This window comes from Apodemus sylvaticus, chromosome 6 (genome assembly GCF_947179515.1).
Source record: "Apodemus sylvaticus chromosome 6, mApoSyl1.1, whole genome shotgun sequence".
NCBI lineage: Eukaryota > Metazoa > Chordata > Mammalia > Rodentia > Muridae > Apodemus > Apodemus sylvaticus.
This window is the reverse complement of record NC_067477.1, coordinates 70,348,144-70,366,169: the sequence shown is the minus strand read 5'-3', so window position 1 is coordinate 70,366,169 and position 18,026 is coordinate 70,348,144. Positions and strand designations below refer to the sequence as shown.

Sequence of the window (18,026 nt, the reverse complement as noted above, 5' to 3'; positions counted from 1 at the left end):
AAAGGGGGAAACGTTTTCAGTAGACTACTTTCTCTTGGTGAGGGGTGAGATCCTTGGGCCAAGTTTGATCTTCACCATTGGGATATCTAATTTCTTCTTCTTGTTACTTCTTCTTTGCACACAATTACTTAGAAACCATGACCAAAAGCAACCAATCAAAAACCCACTCTGCCTTTCAGAATCCTAACATTTATATATCCTCCAAAAAGTCCCCAGAATTCCAAACATCACTCTTTTCTAGTTATTTTGAAATATACTATTAATTGTTGTTGACTATAGTTACAGTATTATGTGAGGAAGACCAGGACTACTTCCTGCTATCTAACTGAACTTTGGTACCTATTACATATCCTGTCTCAGTAACCCACATCTCCACTCTGGCTGTGGCTCCACTCTCTTCTATGAGATTGATGTTTTTAGAGCCCACAGATGAAAATATTCAGTATTTTCCTTCTGTACCTGGATTAATTTATTCAGAACCATTCTTGCTTTGTTTTGGGTTTGTTTGTTTTTTTTTCCGAGACAGAGTTTCTCTGTATAGCCCTGGCTGTCCTGGAACTCACTCTGTAGACCAGGCTGGCCTCAAACTCAGAAATCTGCCTGCCTCTGCCTCCCAGAGTGCTGGGATTATAGGCGTGCGCCACCACTGCCCAGCTATTCAGCACCCATCTTGTTGCTACAGATAACAGAACTTCATACTTCTCTGGTTGAATAGTATCTAACCCATCTATCTGTGTGTGTGTGTGTGTGTGTGTGTGTGTGTGTGTGTCACATTTCTTAATTTTTTTTATCTATCAGTGAGTACCTTGGTCTATTACATATCATGGTTATTGTGAATAGTGCTAAATTAAGTTATTTTTCTGATAAAATGGTTTTGTTTCCTTCAGATATTTACACAGTACTAGAATGGTTTCCATGTGGCAGTTCTATTTTTTATTTTACGCCACCTCCACACTGTTTTCCATAGTTGAGTACACAAATTTACATTTTCATTAATAGTCTGTATGTATTTTGTATCTTTGCCAATACTTACAATCTATTCTTATTAAATAAAATAATAGCTCTCTCTATTTGGTTGGCATTTCCTAGGTGATATGATGCTGATAATTTTTCAATACTTTTTGACTACTTGAACATCTTTATATTTGTTCTTTGTCATCGTCTTTAATTAGGCAGAGTCAGGGACTATGTACCTTAAATATCTGAGACACAGAGAAAGTAACTTACATGTCGGAGACGTCTCTGTGAAGATGTTGAAAGACTGTAATGTTTCTGTGACTCTCCTCTCACCCTCTGACACAGATCTCAAATCAGTTTCTTGTCTCCCTGTAATCTGTACCCAAACATTTTTAATAGCCTAGAGTTCAACAAATATGGAGTAATTACACAATATTCAAGTAGATGATCAAGAGACTATATCTTCTGTTCTAAATAGGAAAGTTAATAGCAGGTGACTGCAAAAAGGAAATTGCAGGATGTGTGCATAGTGAGATAGAAAACCACACTGGAAAGCATGGGCCATCTTGTTTGGTCTTTGAAATTACTGATTCAAGATTCCTAGGCCCTTGTTAAGATGAAGGGAGAAAAATTTGAAGCTGTCATTCTCTTCTGGACCACGAGCATTTGCTATCCAAGGATCTTTGCATAGACATACAAAGTCACAAGGAAGGGGATGGGCATTGGCAGAGGAAGCATCCACCTGTCCTGTTTCAATTCAGTCAGGTCCAGGACTTCACTTTAGTAATGATTGGAAAGGGGGAATGTCTGATGCTTTCTCTTTTAGAGGATATCTGGTCTACCTGGGCATCTTATGCTAGATTCTTTTCTGCCTCATTACTACAAAGCTATCAAAATCATCCTCCCCACTCCCAGGGTGGAAAGAAAAAAAAAACACACATTCAGTCTGAGGCAGCCTACTTTATCATCAAGATAGCCAAAATAAGCACTTCCCATTCAAAAAATGGGTGCCATTAAGAGAACTACCTGTGATAGATATAAATGGCTAATTTTCTCCTTCATCAATTTATCTGACTCATTGGGAGTTCCGTCCATGTAATTAGGAGGCCTTTGGAACATACAGTGAGAGCTTTTAGTTCAGTGTGTGTGACAGATACAATCTTAGTGAGCCACAGTGTTAAGGAAGGAAGGTCTCAGAGTATAGTCGGTACTTGAGAAGACCTTAGGATACCAGTGAAAACTGCCACATGTTGCCAAGCAACAAATTCCTTATGAAAAGAGGATTCAGACCTAGAAAGAACTCCCCTTTATACAAACTGCTCTCTTGCTATACAAGGGCACAGAAGCCCCTTTAGAAGTCTACCATATTTTCCCCTTACTGCCACTCCACTATGATGTGGTTGACTCTGGTGGCCTTGCTGTGACCCCTTGTTTACAGGTCACATTGGTTACATGCTGTTTGACTGCTTCTCTGAGCTTGGTACAAAGGCAGTGCTGGGCATGGGTCCAGTTGAAGAGCTTGGCCTTCATCATTATCTTTGAACCAAAGCACAATGTGAGCTTTGTCTCTGTTATTATGCCAGTAGTCTGCTCTAATCAAATTTAACATTCCTGTCCTTCCATTCATTCTCCACAGCTATCATTCTTTTGCTGCTTTCTTACCTACTTCTTTGGGGGGAAAAATAGTTTCTGTCAATATTTCAAAGGCAAAGCTAGAAATGACCTGGATTGCAAAAGACTTGTCTCAATAGATTTACTATAAAACAGTTCATATTGTTGTAACAAAACATTAACAGTTGATTTAAATTTGGAATCTATACCTTGTCTTACTTGAAAAGCAATGAGTGAGAGATTGAGAGAACATCAGATGATCAGCTATGAAAGAACAATCAAATACACAAATACACACACACACACACACACACACACACGCACACGCACACGCACACGCGCACACACACACACACCCTCTAGAGTCTCTCCAAAATGAAAGCAGTTCATATCCCTTTTCAGAATAGCATAACTACAACTGTCATTTTCTCTCAGTCAAGCCTTCCAAGTGCTTGGCATACTGAGATGAATAAAATACTCTCTGAAAAAGAACAAATTATTTCTGAGCAAGAAAGGAAAGATGTCCATTGCATATCTCGTAAGGCCAAATACTAGGACAGTAAGAACACTGAGTAACTTGGGGATTTGCTTTGAAGGCTGGGCAGGAAACATGGGAGAGGGAATAGAGCTGGTTATAAAGGAGTTTTTCTCTCTGAGAAATGAGGGTGGTGGAGAAAGAAGTGCCCCAGTGCATTTTGACTTTAGAACTAAAACCTTTGTCTCAGTTCAATTCAGTTCTACTAGTGAACATTAAAACACAAAGGAAGCTGATTGTGACCCAGTATCTAGTTAACTCATCCTCAAATGACTTACATGTCTTGCCCAACTTCATTCTATTTCGTGATAAAGCCAAATGCCTGCACGGATATAATTCCTCCTCCAAGTCTCAGATTCCTCATCTACAAGATGAGAACATTTATGATATGTGAAGTGCTTAGTTAAAGTCTGCCATGCAAGAATACTAACTAATATTAACTAAATAGCACTAACTGTATTACTGTGCTTCCCAGATTCTGCTTAAAGCCTGTGCAAGTAGTGCTGAGGTCAAGGTGATCTTGTGATTAATGTAGGCTGTTTTAGAAAGTTATGTTTCCTGGCCACTCAAGACTCACTAAATATGAATGTTGAGGTGGCTGGGGACTAACCTTTCGGAAAGTTTTCTAGGTGGTCCTGACAATAAGCACAAGGGTTAGAAACAACTATTTGTGTTCACTGCTGTTCAAACTTTTATTTTCTTAGTTTTTGGATGAGAACATGGAATCACTTCCAAGTGTTTCAGTCCTTCAAGCGTAGGTGTTAGCATGAAAATTGGGGGTGAAGAGAGAGCTACTGAACATACGCTGAGATCCTAGGGAGTTATAAATATACATCTGTGCCCCGAAGAAAGGGATGGGGAAGGGATGGCAGAACTGGGCAATGGGGTATTCCGTCATTGGTAGAAACGATTAATTATGCCTAGTTTTGCACATACATTTGCATGCCTCCTAATATAACATATGCAAATCCATCTTTAATAGCATGACTTGTTTGCCAATGTTGAATACTAACTGTAAATAATTTCTATTTTCTGTAGTGTTTAGGAAACTTCAATATGGCATTTGCTGGCAGATCATTTCTATCTTCTGGATTTAGCAATGTATTAAGTAATCATCACAAAAACATTTTCACTTACTACTAACAAAAGAACTCAAGACAACAATTTGTGGTTGCCTGTTAACAAGAATAGGTAAGGCACAAATAATTTAAATTTGTGAAAAATGTAATAGATGGTCTAGTTTCCAGTTTTCCTTTTTCTGTCTATGGGTTTTGTTTATTGTTTTGGGGTTTTTTTGGTTGCTAATATAGAGCAACACTGATCACTAAAAGTTTTACCTCCTATTTTAAGATCCTCTTTACCTTTCCTGATCATTTCATCAATGGCTAACAAAAGATAAACAGTAAAATGAAGACATAATAATCAATGGTCAGTGCCTTGAATTGCTGGTCCCTAAACTCTTACCTGTCATCCTCAGCTGCCAGGCCAGTATGTAAGAACTTCATAACTCTTGTTTAACATGAAGAACAAATGCCTCACCTCTAAAGGTTCTGACATTGTATATGTAAGGGTAGACCAGGAATCTGCATTTGTAACAATCCCACCATGCTCCCAACTAGACTTTCGATTTCAATATTGATAATCCTCAAGGTATACACATAGAAATACTGCCCTAATTATATCAGGACCCTGAAAATCAATGAAATTCTAGGGTCAGCATTATGACCTGCAAGTTAGTTAGAAATGCAGAATTAAAGGACCCATCTCAGGTCTGTTACTTTGAATCTGCACATTCAAGTTTCAAAAGGACTGGATATTTTCTTTCTTCTTTATATCTAGTAATCACACATACACACACACACACACACACACACACACACACACACACACACACCTGCAACTTTCCAGTCTTAAATACCTGGCATTGCTTAGACCAATGATTTTCATGACGTGTCCCTAGACAGTATGAGTTGGGAACTCTGGGCAGGGTCCAGCACTATATGTTTCAGCACACTCCTTTCCAGATGATTCTGCTGCATGCACTGAAAATTGCTGACAAAGCTAATGTTTGGGTTTGCTCTTTAAAACCAAGATGACTGAAATACTTCATAGATTCTAATGGCATACCAAGCCAACATCAGCAGCTATGAGATCATACAGACCCCTGCTTCCCATTGCCAGTTCCCAGATTCAGTCATCTTTGCAATTTCTTGATCTCCTATTTCATGATGGGAGAGGTTGTCCTTGTAGCAACTGAAGAAAGGCTAGGCTCCTAGACTAATGTGGGCACCTGTCTTATGTAATGATATCAACAGATGAGTTTCAGATAAAAAGTAACTTCATGGTCTGAAACATCAGAGGAGGTTACAAGTTTCCTTACTTTCTGAGAGGGGCCTCAATGGCATGGCGTGAGTGAAAACTCCAAGGTTGGATGTTTCTCAGAAGAAAGCCCTTGAGCAATGACTCACAGTGCAGTGTGATAAAAAAGCAGGGGACGCATGACTGGGACACTGAACAAGCCAATGCCCACTGAGTTTCACTCTTGCTTGAATTCGCTGATAGTTCATTCTACTCAAATCCCACCCCAAACTAGAGCTCTGTGGTAGAGCATCTCACTTCTTTCTCTCTCCCCTCTCCAAGCCATCTCTCTGCTCTTTGCCCATTGCTCACTCCTCACTGTCGGTTTCTTCTTCCTGTGTCTGTTTGTCATACTCTGTGTCCCTCAGAATCTTTATCCTCCCCTTTTATCCAAATATCTTCTTTTCTTTGCATATTCAGTTATCTTTATTGTGTACTTTTATGAAAAATTGTAAGTATCCATTTATTGACTTACTTTTAACTTTGTTTTTTTGTTTTATTCACTTCACATCCTGCTCACTGCTCCTCCTCTCAGGCACTCCTCACAATCCTTTCCTCCCTCTCCCCTTCTCCTCTGAGCAGGTACCCTCCTCCGACCCCTGCCACAAGTACCTGGCATGTCAAGTTTCTGCAAGGATAGGCGCATCATCCTCTCCCATTGAGGCCGGCTGGAAGAACATAGCCCATGGACAGGCAACTGCTTTTGTGATAGATAGCCCCTACTCCAGTTGTTTGGGACCCACTTGAAAACCAAGCTGCACATCTGCCAAATATCTTTGTGGTGGGTTCTAGGTCCAGCCCATGTTTGCTCTTTGGTTGATGGTTCAGACTCTGACTGCTCCAAGGATACAGGGTAATTGACTCTGCTGGTCTTCCTGTGGAGTTCCTATCTCCCCCTAAAATCTTCCTTAGGAGTCCCCAAGCTCCATCCACTGTTTGGCTGTGGGTATCTGCAGCTGCTGGGTGTAAGCCTCTCAGAGGACAACATGCTAGACTACTGTCTGCAAGCATAATAGAGCATCGTTAATAGTGTGAGGGGTTGGTGCTTGCTCATGGGACAGCTCTCAGGTGGGCCTGTTATTGGTTGTCCATCCCCACAGTCTCTGCTCCATCCACTGTCCCTGCATTTCTTATAGATAGGATAAATTTGGGATCCAAAGTTTTGTAGGTGAGTTAGTATTCCTATCATTCCACTGGGGTTCTTGCCTGGTTACATGAAATGGCTTCTTCAGATTCCATATCCCAGTGCTGTGAGTCATAGCTCCAGTCACCCCTATTGATTCTTGGATGTCTTCCCTATCCCAAGTCTCTGTCACATCCTCAAAATGACCCCAACCTCCCCATGCCCACCAATTGCAGATTTCCATTCCCTCTCCTGCTCATCTGACTATCTTCCCTATCTCTTCCCACACCTGATCCTAAGCCTCACCCTCCATTCCCATCCCCTCTCCCACCCAGGTCCCTCCATCTGCCTCCTCTGATATTTTATCTACCCTTCTAAGTAAGATTCAAGCATCCTCACTTGGGCCTTCCTTCTTGTTTAGCTTCTTTGGGTCTTTAGGGTGTGGCATGGATATCCCATTAAAAACAAAGACAAGAGTTTTTCAGGCAAAAGGATGGAACTTGAAAATACCATCCTGAGTGAGGTAACCTGGACCCAAAAGGACATGCATGGCATGTACTCACTAATAAGTGGATATTAGCCATCCAGATATCTGTAATGAACATACCTCTTGGGGCTGCAGATGGGGTAAGCGTCTACATAGACCAAGCCAAGAGGCTGGCATAAGCTTTTGTTGGTACTATTGATTTTCTGATCCCCAAAAGCTCAGTGTTATTCCTCTACATCTCCCCTAAAACAATGAGTATTGGCTGCAGATTGCTCTCAAGCTAGTTCTCAATTGACCTGGAGTACTAGTATATCAAAATGTCAGCACAAACATTCAAAGCCAAGCAGATTTGCTGCAATAAGGAAAGGCTCTTAGTTAAGAAATCATCTAGAATCTGAAGTACAAGACCAGCGGAAGGCATTTTTAATAATTGTTAATGAATAAGAGTGAGGCTAACCCCGTATGCATGCACTTTAATCTTGTGCCTTGTTAAATTTCTGTTTTAATAATCGGGACCGATTATTTATTTATACTATGATTCCAGGATCTATCTGGGAATACTGAAAACATGAAATCAGGTTCATTTTGCTAATTTCATTTGTTGAAATGTGTATCTATCCACCCTTCTTTCTTTTAGAATGTTAATGAAGGTATGCTCTGGATTAACTTTCTTCTTCAAGTCTTTATGATCCTTTGGTTGGAAAAAATGAACCACTTGAATACTGAAAATATTTGGCAAATAAGCCCATCAAATAAATTTCACAAAATTTCTCATTGAATTATCTTGGATATAATTGTAAAGAGATTGAGCATGTGGAGAAGACATTTATCTCCTTGGAATTTTAAGTCCTTTCTGAATTATACTAAACAATGGAGTCAGAAGAGGAAAAAAATTGCCTCAGATCTAATTATCAAAAAGCAATTTATCTTGTATGAGCATCTCAATCATCATATCCCTGAAGCCACTTTCCCAGTTCCCTCCTGTCTGAGATATGGATTTTTGTGTGTGTTATCATTTTAAAAAGCCTCTTAGCATATGGTGGGGGTGGGGTAGTGATGCAGATTTACCAATTTTATGTCATTTCTTAGCAATATGCTTGCCTGCAGCAGAGTTAGTGGAGTGGTAGAAGCTTGGTCTGGTTTTATTGTGTGTGAGTCCCTTCCTGTCTGCATCGACTCAAGTGGCACAGAGCTGTTTATGTGATAGAGTTGGGGGGGAGTGTTCATTGGCCTCAGCTTCTTCCTCTCTTGCAGAGAGCTTTCAAATTGTAGGCACTCAAAATAAGTGGTATCATTAGTGGGTATAAAATGTCCTAAGGGTAGGGGAGGGATTTTGAGCTTCAGTATTCCATGAAGAGGGGCTAACATAGGGGCTCAGGTGTCCAAGGACATGTGGATCCAGTAGTAATGCTGCAAGGTGACCTTGGCTAAATCACTTGACTTTAACCACCTTTACAATTAGGCAAACACATTCATTTTATCTCTATTGCGATGCTTCAGGTTGCTAGGGCAATATTTGCCAGGCACATTGATGTTGTATTAGCAGAATTATTTTAGGGAAGGTTTTGCAGGAGAGTATTTCACATAGGCATTTCCACATCTAAGATCCTGTGTAATTGCATGTGTCACAGAAGACATCACCTCATAACTGAAGACATCATTGGCAGAATAATTATTTCTCTTTTTTAGAAGGTGAAAAATGGTCTGGCTCCTTAGAAATTTGATCTTTTGCAACTAAAGTTACAATTGCATATATAATTTAATCAGTTAGTATTTTAGAGCTTAGGTTCATGTTATTTTTCTCATCAAATGATGACTCACCAAGGCAAAACACAGTACTAATCTGAGTTTCTCCCATGCTGTCACTGTTAAATACTACTGGGCTTCCATATTTGGATTTACATATTAGAGAAGCACTCTTCCATAGAACATGGAGGGTATACTGGCTGGTTTTGTGTGTCAACTTGACTCAGGCTGGAGTTATCACAGTGAAAGGAGCTTCACTTGGGAAAGCACCTCCTTGAAATCCAACTGTGGGGCATTTTCTCAGTTGGTGATAAGGGGGGGAGGGCCCATCCTATTTGCTTACAATTAAAAATAATAAAATGGCATGATGGTGCATGCCTATATTCCTACTACTTGGGAGGCTGGGGCAGGAAGGTTGCAACAATTTGAGACTAGCCTGAGCTACAAAGTTAGACCATGTCTCAAGAAACACATAACTAAACCCAAGAAGCAAATGATAAAATGTAAAAAATTATGGGTGGTGTCATCTATGGGCTGGAAATCTTGGGTTATATAAGAGAGCAAGCTGAGCAGGCCAGAGGAAGCAAGCCAATAAGAAACATCCCTCCATGGCCTCTGCATCAGCTCTTTCCTGGCCTGTTTGAGTTCCAGTCCTGACTTCTTTTAGTGATGAACAGCAATGTGGAAAATGTAAGCTGAATAAACCCTTTCCTCACCAACTTGCTTCTTGGTCATGGTGCAGGAATAGAAACCCTGACTAAGACAGAAGGTAAAGGACATGGTCTGTATTGGTGCTGACCAACCATATGAAATATGGTTAGTGCAAATGAAAAAAAAAACATCATTTTAAACTTCGTTTTATCCTATTCGCTTACATTTAAAAATAATAAAATGGCATGATGGTGCATGACTATATTCCTACTACTTGGGAGGCTGGGGCAGGAAGGTTGCCACAATTTGAGACTAGCCTGAGCTACAAAGTTAGCTTGAGAAACACATAACTAAACCCAAGAAGCAAATGATAAAATGTAAATAACCATACATCTTAATTGATGATAAAATTAATCTTCATAGAATTATTAATGATCATCTAACTACAAAGGGATATATAAAGCAACACTGTTTTAGATCCAGAGTCTTAGGCTGAGTCTTGTTGGATAGAGAACAAGAGGGTGAAAAGAGAAGGGAAGATATACTTGGGTGAGGGAATCAGAGAGCAGGGAGCTAAAGGCAGGAAAAGCCTGGTGCTGTTACCGAGCAGTTAGGCAGTCCTCTCGGGGTGAACTGAAAGTCCCTATGACAGGCAAAGAGGTAAGACCGGGGTCAGGGAGGTTAATCAATGTTTCTAATATTACACAACTAACAAGCACCAAGCCAGACTTCGGGACTTTAGAAGACAGCTTTCGTTCAGACGCTGTGTTTCCCAACACCTCACTTGACCAAGATGGCTATAAATTTGGATGCTGGATTTACCCAACTTTAGTTGATGGCTAGCTGTGATCATCTCTAAATTGAGAGCTGAAAGGTGCATCATCCAAAAGGACCAGGATTGTGTAAGAAATTCTACAGAGCTCCTAGCAGTGCCTGGCTTGTAATAACAGTTCAGTTTGTGCCCAGGCTTATTAAGTCAGAGCTAGACTGGAGGAACAACATAGTAGGTGTTAATCAACCCCTCTTTTTAAGATGAGGACTGCTATGCTGAAACTCTTCTTTTTAAAAGTGGATATATTCTTTATTTACATTTCGAATATTATCCCCTTTCCCAGTTCCCCCTCCCTGATAGCCCCTATCCCATTCTCCCTCCTGCTACTTCTATGAGGGTATTCCTCCACCCACCCCACTCCTACCTCCCCACCCTCAATGCCCCTACATTGGGGCATCTATGGAGCCTTCATAGGACCAAGGACCTCTCCTCCTATTGATGCCTGACAAGGTAATCCTCTGCTACATACACAGATAGGGCTATGTGTACCCCTTGGCTGATGGCTTAGTCCCTGGGAGCTCTGGGGTGTCTGGTTGTATGATATTGTTGTTCTTCCTATGAGGTTGCAAATCCCCTCAGCTCCTATAGATAATTCTTTCTCTAACTCCTCCATTGGGGACCCTGCACTCAGTCCAATAGTTGACTGTGAGCATCTGCCTCTGTATTTGTAAGGCCCTGGCAGGGCCTCTCAGGAGACAGCCATATCAGGTTTTCCTTTCAGCAAGCATGTCTTGGCATCCACGATAGTGTCAGGGTTTGGTGACTGTATATGGGGTGAGTCCCCAGGTAGGACAGTCTCTGGATGGCCTTTCCTTAAGTCTCTATTCTACACTGTATCTACATATTTGCTCCTGTAAGTATTTCCCTTCTCAGAAGAGCCAAATCCCCCACACACTGGTCTTCCTTCTTCTTGAGCTTCATGTGGTCTGTGGATTATATCTTGGGTATTCCAAGCTCCTGGGTTAACATCCACTTATCAGTGAGTGCATACTATGTGTGTTCCTTTGTGACTGGGTTACCTCACTCAGGATGATACTCCTTAGTTCCATCTATTTGCCTAAGAATTTCATGAATTCATCATTCTTAATAGCTGAATAGCACTCCATTGTGTAAATACACCACATTTTCTGTACCCATTCCTCTGTTGAGGGACATCTGGGTTCTTTCCAGCTTCTGGCTATTATAAATAAGGCTGCTATGAACAGAGTGGAGCATGTGTCCTTATTACATGTAGGAGCATCTTCTGGGTATATGCCCAGGAGTGGTATAGCTGGGTCCTCAGGTAGTACTATGTCCAATTTTCTGAGGAGCCACCAAACTGATTTCCAGAGTGGTTGTACCAGCTTGCAATCCCACTAGCAATAAAGGAGAGTTCCTCTTTCTTCACATCCTTGCCAGCATCTGCTGTCACCTGAATTTTTTACTTTAGCCATTCTGACTGATGTGAGGTAGAATCTCAGGATTGTTTTGATTTGCATTTCCCTAATAACTAAGCGTGCTAAACATTTCTTTAGGTGCTTCTTGGCTATTTGATAGTCCTCAGTTGAAAATTCTTTGTTTAGTTCTGCACCCCATTTTTAATAGGGTTATCTGGTTCTCTGGAGTCCAACTTTTGAGTTCTTTGTATACATTGGATATTATCCCTCTATCAGATATAGGGTTGGTAAAGATCTTTTCCCAATCTGTTGGTTGCCATTTTGTCCTATTGACAATGTTCTTTGCCTTACAGAAGCTTTGCAATTTTATGAGGTCTCATTTGTCAATTCTTGATCTTAGAGCATAAGCCATTGGTGTTCTGTTCAGGAAAATTTCCCCAGTGCCCATGTGTTCAAGGATTTTCCCCACTTTCTCCTCTATAAGTTTCAGTGGATCTGGTTTTATTTGGAGGTTCTTGATTCACTTGGACTTGCATCCTGAAACTCTTACAGAGGATAAAGGGGGTGGGGGAAGGAGTGAAGACAAGTGGAAGAGACTGGAATCTAGAGGCCTCTGAGAAGCACTTGCACTCTTGACCAGGTCTATGAGCACACATGAACAGATAGACGCAACATGACTTTCTTTTCCTCTAAAAATCAAAAGCAATACACTCTGTGTTAGATAGAAGCCTGTCTTGCAAGCATCTAGGAGGAAGGTCTCAAAGCCCACCCCCTCAATGACACATTTCCTCCATCAAGGCCACACCTCCCAACTGTGCCACTCCCTATGGGCCAAAGATATTCAAACCACCACACAGGCTAATCAGGGATTATTTTTAAATCTCAGAAAGAGACCAGGAAGCAAATTTAATCTTCTGAAATACACATTAAGAAGATGATTGATGTTTGTATGTTGGTATACACCAGTCCAGTTTTCCCTGTTTTTATGTATGTGTGCCAGCTCACTCTATACGTACAGCAGGGACCTAGAGAGTGTTCATACTTTGGGGTTATTACTTTTGACACACAGTTACATGTTTGTCAAAATCTGCATTCATGGCTTTCTCTTCTGCCCCTCCCCAAGGTCTTAGTTCTAGCCCCAACAGTGGTAACCACTCACCTATTTTGCTGTGGTAGGGTTTAAAGGGAGGTCCACCAATAATTCTTTCCACCACCACCAACAGGGTTCCATTGCTCCACACATCAACTAGTACCAATCTGTAGTTCAAACTACTGTAATGAGTATGTAATTGTATGTAAGTATAGTTTTAATAAGCATTACCCTAATAACTAATGCTGTCGATACCCTCCATTTATCTCCAATCAGAGAACATCTCCCTCATGTTTTGTTCACCTGTACTTCTATTGTCTACTGCCATGTGTTTGCTAAGACCTTCAGTAGGATGCTAAGTGCAGTGGCAGTGCAGACATCCTTATCACATGTTTGCTTACAGGGAGGAGAATGCTTGTTCTTTCAGCATTTGATAAGACGCTGGCTGAAGGTCTAGTGTAGGTGCTCTTTATTGCCTGGAGACATTTTATTTATTCATTCATTTATTCATTGATTGGTCACTGAAAGCAGTGTGTACAAATATTGAGATGATCGTGTATTGATCCCAAAGTATGTGTATTGATAGATTTTCCAGTATTCAGCCAGTCTTGTATTCCTAGGATAAATCTTTGTCATGATATGCTATCTTACTATATGTGTTGTATTTGATTTGTTGTGTGTGCTTAAAGAAAATAATATAGTATTTTATATCTATACCAATTGGCAATTTTTTGAAAATTCATATTTTCTTAAATCTAGAAGAAATAGATGTTTATAATAAAAACTTGTGAGGCTGGAAAGATGGCTGAGTGGTTAAGAGCACTTGCAGTTCTTCCAGAGGACCTAAGCTTACAAGCACCTATATTGGGCAACTCACAACCACCTGTAACTCTGTTCCTGGGTATCTAATAAACTCTTCTGGTCCTTATAGGGACGCATACACACACACACACACACACACACACACACACACTTCAGCATATTTGCCTTTCTCTTTTCTATGTTTCCTTTGCTGGAGGATTAGACAGTTATGTGTATTTTATTTCAAGTTTACTAGATTCAAAATCTAGGCTGAGAGATGAGAGATTTCCAGCCCATGCAAACCAACTCCTCTAATTAGCTGATAAACCCTGAAAAAATATTTGCATCTTTAGCAGAATATGTAGGGGAAACTGCTCTATATTTAAAGGCCGTTATCAATAACAGAGGGAAAGGAGGTCTCTAGAATTCAGGTACTAGCTTCCTAGGAGTTTCTAATGCTGTGTCTCATAGCATTCTTAAACTAAAACAGAGAGCTTAGACATTTTTAAAGAACATTCTTCCCTTAACAAAATTTTCTGGTGATAGAGAGAGCAGCAGTAATCTTTTGTTAAATTTTATTTTCTAAAACGTTTAATTTTGAGACTTGTCTTCCCTAAACAAGTGAGCCTTTTCATTTTTTAATTAAAAAAATAAAAGATGATAAAAGTGAAAGCATTCTCTATTCCAGAAACACGAATAGTTTCTAGTTACCCACTTCAGACTTATTTTTAGAATTTTAAAAGTCTGGACACTCCCCTCCCCCAGTTTTGCTGTAGGAGATTCCAGCTGGTTACTCTTCACATCTTCATGAAGGCGTGCTCTGTTTTATATGTGGGACAGAGCTCAAGATAATGGCCAGTCTTACCCGAGGCCTCATGGCTACTAAACATTTTTTTCAGAGACTTTGTTTGCTCATTTGTTTGGGTTTTTTATCGGGATGGAGGGGGGAGGGGTGGAGGGTGGAGGGGCGGGAGCGCCTCTTTTCCCTGCCCTGAGTTAATATGATTCTAGGTCTCTCAAACATTTGTATGAGAGGATGAACTTGGATGTTTGCGTTGTTCCCCCTGTTTTATACTCTCCTCGCATAGACCACAGCTGAGAGGTTTAGAGAAAAGGCGCTTTGGGCAAGTGCAGAGCGGTATTGTCGTGTTGCTACTGGAGCTGACTGTGAGGGCCAAGAAAATAGGACAGAGAAAAAAGGAAGTGAAATAAGTCCCAGTGAAACCTTCTCCCTCAGAGGAAGGAAAGCAAACACTGAAATATTGCTTTTTCCTGGCTGCTTATTAAAGGGGAAATTTGCCTACGGCGCTGGGAGAGTCTTTTATCCATCGTTCGGTTGATGTGAAGCAGCCAGCCTGAGGTTTGTTTTTTGTATGCACACAGGCTCATTCTGCTACTCACAGTGAACTCCACTGACTGTGCGTGTAGAACAGTTCTCAACATCTCTGACTAGAAACGATGTCGATTTGCTTTAATCGGTCAATAATTTGAACCAGACCCAGTTCTCAGGAACAGCGCAACCGAGATGTTTTCTGCCAAGTCAGTCTATATTTGTGATATATCTAAGGTTGTTGCTTGCATGATGGTCTTGTTTTATTTGAATAATGGACTGACTCATTTAAAACAAAGTGCTTCTGGAGCATTTTGTGGAACTTAACATAGCTTTGTTACTTTTAGTGTTTATGTCAAAAGTACTGTAAATTAATCAACTTATATAAAACCTTCCAGTTTAGCGGTATAGAATTGTAATGCAAGGCAGTACCCCAACATTCTATTTTCATAAGTCCAAGGTCATTGGTCTAAATTACAATTATACAATTTCTGTTATTATTACTAGTGATTGGTATAATTTGACTAATTATTGCCAAAACAATAGAAGTTGGCTCCGACTCAAGCTGCAACAAATGGTTTTCTATTCCAGACGAACAAGGAAACAGTGTTTTTTTTTCTCTTGTCACTCACTGAGGCACTGTGATTAATCATAAATATTGTACTGGGGGAGCAGGCTTATAGAGAGCTTTCTTTATTTCCCAAGATCTTCTTTCTTGGTTGGGATAGAAGGCAACCCTCCAGAGAGAAATAAATGAGTGTGTTTAGAGAAACATCACTTTGACTGACTAATTGGAAGGATGGTGGAAGAAAATCCCACAGGAAATGGCTTGGAGCCTGTGACTTTTAGAGTCAATGCTTTTCTTAGGCAGAGCAAACATTCTTTCTAATGGCATAAAAATCCATTTAAATTGAAAGTGCCATCTGACAAACCTTCTAATGAGACCACAGGTTCGGGAGTAACCATTATCCAATAAGGAAATAATAAAATGTTTTATGAAATATAGGGTGGACTTGTAGACAATAAGAATGTGATTATTAATGGGGGTATTTTTTAAAAGACACTTGTAATTTTTTTTTTTGTAGGAACGATCTTTTATTGGGGGAGAGTTCATCAATGCTTCTTGGCCACCTCCTTCCTCATGGCTGCCAGCACTTTGCTCAGCTCCTCCCACTTTCTCTTGACCCGGCTATGCGTGCCTGCCCTCTTCTTGATGAACCTGAGTGCGAGCTTGTCCTTCATCACTGAGCAACTCCATGGTGCGCTGCTCGTAGGGCGCGAAGCCGCACACCTCCCGGATCATGTCCCACACGAACACGGTGTGCTTGGTGAGGCACCCACGACACCGACTGTGTCTCAGCTTTACTGCCGATCTTCTCACCTGGCGGCTCTTGTTGAGGCGGTCGGCCGTGGGGTAGCGCAGGACCATGGCTGCTGCTCTCCAATGGTGACCGGGACAGGAAGGGACACTTATATTTTTAGGAATTTTAGATATCACATGGTTTATTAAAATCTTTTTAACCTTGCTATGTTTCCCAGCAATTTCTCTGACAGTTTCCTTAAACTTCAACTAAATTGAAAGTTAAGAGATCTTGATCATTGTCACTGTGCCAAGGTGTGAGATATGTATGAGAGCAGATAATACAAAATAACAGTGGCCCTTGTGAGCTTAGGAGAACAAGTTCCTCTAGTTGGCTGCGCCCTTAAGATGCTCGGATTTGCATGAGTTTCTGGGAGTCCTTAGTGTCTCTGCTGGGACCCAAACCCCTTGATCCCCAAACACGAGAGATGAGCGTCCACTGCTAACAAGTTCATTCTGAGCCAAGCTTCCCAGTTACAGATGGTGATGCTTCTCGCAGGCACATCAAGGCAGTGATGTGCGTACAGATTCTGTCTCGTGGCCACTTCTTGTAAATTCCCCATTCCCCTCGACTCCTAACATTAAGACTTGGACTCACTTCGCGGAAACCATAACAGGGAAGGGAGGTGGCTCAAGTGTTTGTCATAAAAGCATGAGGATCAGAGTTCTGATCCCCAGAACTACATAAAGGGGGGTGAGGTAGCTTGTATCTGTAATTCTTGGGTGCTTATGACAAGAGAGGAGGCAGAGATAGGTGGGTGGATCCCTATAACGGGCTGTCCAGTTAGCTTAGCTCGTACTGTGATGGACAGCAGGAAGCCCTGACTCAAGCACAGGAGGACCAGTAAAGAGGAGACACACAGTCACAGGCACACACGTTTTAGAACGGAGCCACAGCCCTGCGCCACTGAGCTTTCATAAAGCTAAGGAAGTTCCCATTGAAAAAGAGCAGGTTGGATGTAGCATAGCTTTTGAGAGCAGCATTAATAGCGTGTCAGCCAAAGTATCAAGTGAAGTAAGTTGTCTTTAACACAGTACAGCATATCACAAGTTAATTGTACCTTTTTCAAATCTCTTTTAAATGTTTTATATTGCTGAATGTAGAGATGGCCACCTCATTTTCTTGACAGCTAATGACAACTTGGCAGGAGCTGGGATCACCACTATAGAGTCACCCTGGGAAAATAGAAAGGGATTTGATTTTGGAAGATAGCATATTGTGTGTGTGTGTGTGTGTGTGTGTGTGTACATATATACACATATATGAATACACATATACATACATAGACATACATATCATACTCCATAAACATGTCAGAAATGGAATACAGCTGCCTGGGTAAAATTCTGATTCTAACAGTATCAGCTATGAATCTGTTAATAAGTTGTTTAACTTTGGGAGAGCCTCATTTCTTTAACTGCAAAACAAAATATATAACTGCAATTGCTTCAAGGAATTGCTGTGAGAAATTATTTAGAATATAAAAGTCTGAACATATAGAAACAATTCAAAGAATTTTAAATTTATCCGTTAGTTACAAAAATAGATACATGTCACCAAATCTGTGACTCTGTGTCTGTGTCTGTGTGTGTGTGCGTGCTTGTGTGTGTCCTTCAGCATTAGTAGGATTTCCTGAAACTGTAATTACACCCAAGGTTGTTTAAGTGGCCCAATGCCTCTCAGAAATTAGATTATTAAATTCAATTTTTAGGCCAAGTTGCATCTCAATAATTCTGAAGTCATTATTGTAGAAGTTTGAAATCTATTC

General features: G+C 40.7%; 1 pseudogene; it reads right to left on the bottom strand.

The window, feature by feature from the left end:
- Positions 1–16,010: 16,010 nt before the first annotated feature.
- Positions 16,011–16,335, bottom strand: LOC127687939 (60S ribosomal protein L36-like; annotated as a pseudogene).
- Positions 16,336–18,026: the final 1,691 nt, after the last annotated feature.